The 6,253-nt window shown below is 47.4% G+C and overlaps 1 long non-coding RNA gene across 1 annotated transcript; it reads left to right on the plus strand.

Moving 5' to 3' along the window:
* LOC123152703 (uncharacterized) lies at nt 1–1,532 on the plus strand. Its single transcript, XR_006476303.1, has 2 exons — nt 1–452; nt 1,216–1,532. It is a non-coding gene; the product is annotated as an uncharacterized lncRNA (long non-coding RNA).
* Nucleotides 1,533–6,253: the final 4,721 nt, after the last annotated feature.

Here is a 6,253-nt window from a genome sequence, read left to right on the forward strand (position 1 = left end):
TCCACCAAACCCTAATCATTCGGGGGCGGTGGCTCGCCCGCCCGCCCGCCAACCGACCTCAATCGGAGACCGCCCGGTGGTTGCGCCCTCGCCCGCGCGGAGGCGCCGGTGGTCAAGACCGGCGGAGGCTGCGTGTGCCGTGAGGCGAAAGGAGCAGGAGCAGGAGGAGGACGAGGGGGCGTTGATTCTGTGCGGAACAGGGACGATGTGGAGGTTGGAGGAGATGGGGAGGTGACGGTGAATGGGAGCAGCGGGACGCTGCGGGGGCGAGCTTTCTACATGGATGCCAGCCGCTATACCGATGGGAGCGAGGGGCGCCGCCGCCACACCAACGGGAGCGAGGGCCGCCGCCGCCGCTCCTCCTCTGATGGACATGCTGCACGGACGCGAGCGCGGGCTGCTGCAGCAGCTCGCCGGACCATCTCTGACGCATGCGAGGCCCACGCACTAACGTGAGGTTCTTCTTTACCTTAACACTACTTTGATTAGATTTTTCTTTACCTTCACATCAAACCGTTGGTTGGGTGTAGGAAGCTGCTAATGGGACCTAAGCATTGGTTGCTCATTGCAATCTGGGTTAACTGAAACACCAATTTTTCCCACCTGTTCAATTAGAGGAACCTGCACTTGCGACAACAAAATTAATAATGACAAAAATGATGAACATCAGTCAAAGTTCATAGGCAGAATCCTCATGGTAGATTTGGGTAAAAACTCACAAATACAAAAGAGTAACAAAAAAACAAGACTATACTTGTGCTCCTAATTTCGCTGTTGGGGGATTGGAGTAATTTTTAAATGCTACTACTAAGAAGGGAGAATAGTATCTTGATTATTAAGATTCTTTCTTCGTATTGTGCTTGGAGTAGGTTGATTATAAATTTTGCAATCCTGCTCAATAGGTGCAAGATGTATGATAATTTTTTCAATGGAAACTACAGTGAGCTATCTATATCTTCTGGTTATAAGCGTTCTGGCATCATCTACGATTTTGCTTGTGCACATGTCAGAGATTGGTCATGCTCCTTCACTGTTGATTTGTATTCCTCATAAAGTTCTCCACTGATGGTGTTAGATTTTTTGATTAAAATGATATTATGGTTGTCATATATTTGGTACTAAGAAGGGACTATGATGATTTTTTAGTTTTACAAGCTCTTAATATGGTTATCAAAATATATTCTATTACTGAAATGACCTTTTAAATGATGTTAGGAATCTGCACTTTCCCATATATATACCACGAGGTACTCCTGAAGTTGCAAGAAAAATACTACAGAAAAGCTTGTGAACTTTTGGAGGATGTTTTGAAGACTAACAATTGAAGATTTACTACATTTAAGCACCCTGGTTAAACCCATGTATGCCTTTTAGTTTTTCGGGCAAAACCTAAGTATGCCTTAACAAGGAGATTTGTAAATTTGTATATTCTTTCTTGTGTACAAGGTATTGGACCGATGTATGCTTCTATTCTTGTATTTACTTCTTGCTTGGACACTTGAACTAATGTATGGGTGATGTTTACTGACCAACTTTTAATCTCCTTTGCATGTATTTCTAAGTTTGGATAATTTGTTGTTTTTGTTTTTAATTTCTAAAAATCCACTTAATTTGCAATGTTGCACAAAAATTATATTTTGAGTAACTAATATTAGTAATCAAAATTACTTGTTCAAACCAGTTATAGTGAGAGAGAATAAGTATCATTTTGAGGGGCAATTTTATTTAACAACAGTTTCATGTCCATGCTAACAAAAAAAGATCTTGCAACTCCAGCAACATAGACCTAAATATAGTTCACTAGATTTATCTTTTCTAAATGTTGAATTGACCTCACCATCTCAGTGTAATAGTAGATTTACAATATTTTTCATATTATATAATTGTTGATTGTGTGAGATGGAATTCCACTTGGCAGTGTTGGAGAAGGATGCGTTGCTAGAAAAGAAGGGAGAGGGCGGGGCGACCAAACAAGATAGGAGGAGAACCAGGCAAGATAGTCAACTTCGATGCGGTGCTTGAGCAGAGCCCATGGAATTCTTATTAGATCTAGATGGGTCTCTTTAATAAGTTGTGGTTATCTGTAATGGTGACCTGAATGTCATGTACAAACATATATGATTTATTATTATTTTGACTGGATATGGTGTACCAACTCACATGCATGCAAACTAATTCTATTAGTCAAGATGTGATCTACTTATTCAATTTTGAATTTTAACAAAACGTGTGTTACACGTGCACGCTTACTAGTTTTAATATAAAATAAACCGTAACTCGAATGGAAAAACTTTATACATGAAAGTTGCTCAGACGATGAGACGAATCCGGATACGCAGCCCGTTCGTCCGCCACGCATCCCTAGCATAGCGAACACGCAACTTTCCCCCTCCGGTTCATCTGTCCGAAAACGCGAAACACCGGGAATACTTTCCCGGATGTTTTCCCCCTTCGCTGGTATCACCTCCTACCGCGTTAGGTCACACCCGTCACATCTTATTGCCATGTTATGCTTTGTGGTGCTATGTTTGCTTTATATTTACTGTTTCTTCCCCCTCTTCTCTCCGGTAGACCCCGATACCGATGCTGCCCTTGTGATCAACTACGTCGACTACGACCCCCCTCCTTGCCAGAGCAACCAGGCAAGCAACCCCCCCCCCTTGAGCATTCCGATATCGCCCATTTCTTTCCCTCTCATGCTTGCATTAGAACTGCTACTGCTTTCTGTATGATCCTACTCTGATGCATAGCCTGTTGTTGTTACCTGCTTTCATACCTTACCTACTTATCCTAAACTGCTTAGTATAGGATGGTTAGTGATCCATCAGTGACCCCCACCTTGTCCCAGTTGCCCCGCTTTATGTTCGATGACTCGATCAACGTGATCGACGTCCAGGCCCCGACACCGCACATCACCCCCTAGTTGTACGACTCTGTAGAGTTACCATCGAGTGCCGAGGGTGGAACCTCTTACATCACTCCTGATGAGATCTGCGTAGTGTAGCTTTACGGTCGAGGTCATCGAGGGTGATTTCCTCCTTAACCACTTTCGTTACGGCTCTGTCGTGCAACCCATCAAACGTGAACCTCGAGGGTGGATCCTCTTACGTTCACCTTGATGACAACATCGAGTGGAATTCTCCGGGGGTGATTCCTCGGGTTTCCCCCTTGGTGTTAGACACACAGTTACTATGACTTTGCACTAAACCATGTTACTAAAGACGGGTCGACCCTGAATGGTACCCGCGCGAGCTTAATTGCGGGTGATGTGGAGTCGGGTTGACCTGGAAGGTGCCCGCGAGATACTTACGAGGCGTGGTCGGGCATTCTTAGCCCTTGTTGCAAGTACTCGAGACGGGGCGACGGGGTCACATCGATCGTGAGTCTCTGCTCGTTACCGCGCGTTCCTAATCCACTACGATTTGGATATTTGATCCAAGGGGCCTCTGGCCTGATAGCACTAACCATCACGTGGGCATAGTGTGGGCATTCTGCGTCGTATACATCAGCTGAAGCTTAATAGACGTCAGCGACTGAGCGGCGCGCGCCGGGTTGGACTGGAAAGCACCTACCTTGTTGAAGGATGTAGCTAGGTTTGCTCACCGGCCGCGTTCGCAACGTGCAGGAGTTCCCGGGGAGATGGCCCATGACCCCTGGAGGCATAGGTTTAGTCCGGCGTGCTGGCCTCTCTATTAAGCCTAGGCCGGGTTGCAGCGTATTGTTTGGCCGAGGCCGGGCATGACCTAGGAAAGTGTGTCCGACTGGAGTTAATCGAGCGTGGTGGGTAAGTTGGTGCACCCCTGCAGGGAAGAAAACATCTATCGATAGTCTGTCCTACGGTAACGGACACTTGGAGTTGTATCCCGATCGATACAACTAGAACTGGATACTTGTGATGAGAACTGGATGGTGATGAGTTTTGCAATGTGTTGACTCTTGGATAGTATGGCTATGGGATTGCTTTCTTGCAGGGAGTCGAGAAAGGATCTCTGGCCGAGGTTGATAACATTACTGCTACTTTACTTTATGCTACTCTACTCCCTCCTGTTGCTGCAAGATGGTGGTTTCCAGAAGATGCTAGTCTTCGATAGGCTAGGCTTTCCCCTTCCCTTCCGATGCTGCCCTTGTGATCAACTACGTCGACTATGACCCCCCTCCTTGCCAGAGCAACCAGGCAAGCAACCCTCCCCCTTGAGCATTCCGATATCGCCCACTTCTTTCCCTCTCATGCTTGCATTAGAACTGCTACTGCTTTCTGTATGATCCTACTCTGATGCATAGCCTGTTATTGTTACCTGCTTTCATACCTTACCTACTTATCCTAAACTGCTTAGTATAGGATGGTTAGTGATCCATCAGTGACCCCCACCTTATCCCAGTTGCCCCGCTTTATGTTCGATGACTCGATCAACGTGATCGACGTCCAGGCCCCGACACCGCACATCACCCCCCTAGTTGTACGACTCTGTAGAGTTACCATCGAGTGCCGAGGGTGGAACCTCTTACATCACTCCTGATGAGATCTCCGTAGTGTAGCTTTACGGTCGAGGTCATCGAGGGTGATTTCCTCCTTAACCACTTCCGTTATGGCTCTGTCGTGCAACCCATCAAACGTGAACCTCGAGGGTGGATCCTCTTACGTTCACCTTGATGACAACATCGAGTGGAATTCTCCGGGGGTGATTCCTCGGGTTTCCCCCTTGGTGTTAGACACACAGTTACTATGACTTTGCACTAAACCATGTTACTAAAGACGGGTCGAGCCTGAGTGGTACCCGCGTGAGCTTAATTGCAGGTGATGTGGAGTCGGGTTGACCTGGAAGGTGCCCGCGAGATACTTACGAGGCGTGGTCGGGCATTCTTAGCCCTTGCCGCAAGTACTCGAGACAGGGCGACGGGGTCACATCGATCGTGAGTCTCTGCTCGTTACCGCGCGTTCCTAATCCACTACGATTTGGATATTTGATCCGAGGGGCCTCTGGCCTGATAGCACTAACCACCACGTGGGCATAGTATGGGCCTTCTGCGTCGTATACATCAGCTGAAGCTTAATAGACGTCAGCGACTGAGTGGTGCGCGCCGGGTTGGACTGGAAAGCACCTACCTTGTTGACGGATGTAGCTAGGTCTGCTTACCGGCCACGTTCGCAACATGCAGGAGTTCCCGGGGAGATGGCCCATGACCCCTGGGGGCATAGGTTTAGTCCGGCGTGCTGGCCTCTCTATTAAGCCTAGGTTGGGTTGCGGTGTATTGTTTGGCCGAGGCCGGGCATGACCTAGGAAAGTGTGTCCGACCGGAGTTAATCGAGCGTGGTGGGTAAGTTGGTGCACCCCTACAGGGAAGAAAACATCTATCGATAGCCTGTCCTACGGTAACGGACACTTGGAGTTGTATCCCGATCGATACAACTAGAACTGGATACTTGTGATGAGAACTGGATGGTGATGAGTTTTGGAATGTGTTGACTCTTGGATAGTATGGCTCTGGGATTGCTTTCTTGCAGGGAGTCGAGAAAGGATCTCTGGCCGAGGTTGATAACATTACTGCTACTTTACTTTATGCTACTCTACTCCCTCCTGTTGCTGCAAGGTGGTGGTTTCCAGAAGATGCTAGTCTTCGATAGGCTAGGCTTTCCCCGTCCCTTCTGGCATTCTGCAGTTTAGTCCACAGATACAGCCCATCTCCTTTGATACAGATGCATACTTGGTTTAGATTTGATGTAAGTCTTGCGAGTACTTTGGATGAGTACTCACGGTTGCTTTGCTACCTCTTTTTCCCCTATACCCGGTTGTTGCAACCAGATGACAGATCCCAGGAGCCAGACGACGCTACTAAAGACTACTACTACCCGGAGGATGCCTACTACTACGTGAAGACCGTAGCCGACTAGGAGTAGTTAGGAGGCTCCCAGGCAGGAGGCCTTGCCTTTTCGATCGTTGTTGCTTTTGTGCTAGCCTTCTTAAGGCACACATGTCTAACTTATGTCTGTACTCAGATATTGTTGCTTCCGCTGACTCTTGTGTATTCGAGCCCTCGAGGCCCCTGACTTGTAATATAAAGCTTGTATTATTTTAATTTGTGTCTAGAGTTGTGTTGTGATATCTTCCCGTCAGTCCTTGATCTTGATCGTACACATTTGCGTGTATGATTAGTGTACAATTGAATCGAGGGCGTCACAAGTTGGTATCAGAGCCGACTGCCTGTAGGAATCCCCTTCCAAACTCCTTGGCCGAAGTTGAGTCTAGTCAGTGAA

Source organism: Triticum aestivum, chromosome 7A (genome assembly GCF_018294505.1).
Source record: "Triticum aestivum cultivar Chinese Spring chromosome 7A, IWGSC CS RefSeq v2.1, whole genome shotgun sequence".
Classification (NCBI taxonomy): Eukaryota; Viridiplantae; Streptophyta; class Magnoliopsida; order Poales; family Poaceae; genus Triticum; species Triticum aestivum.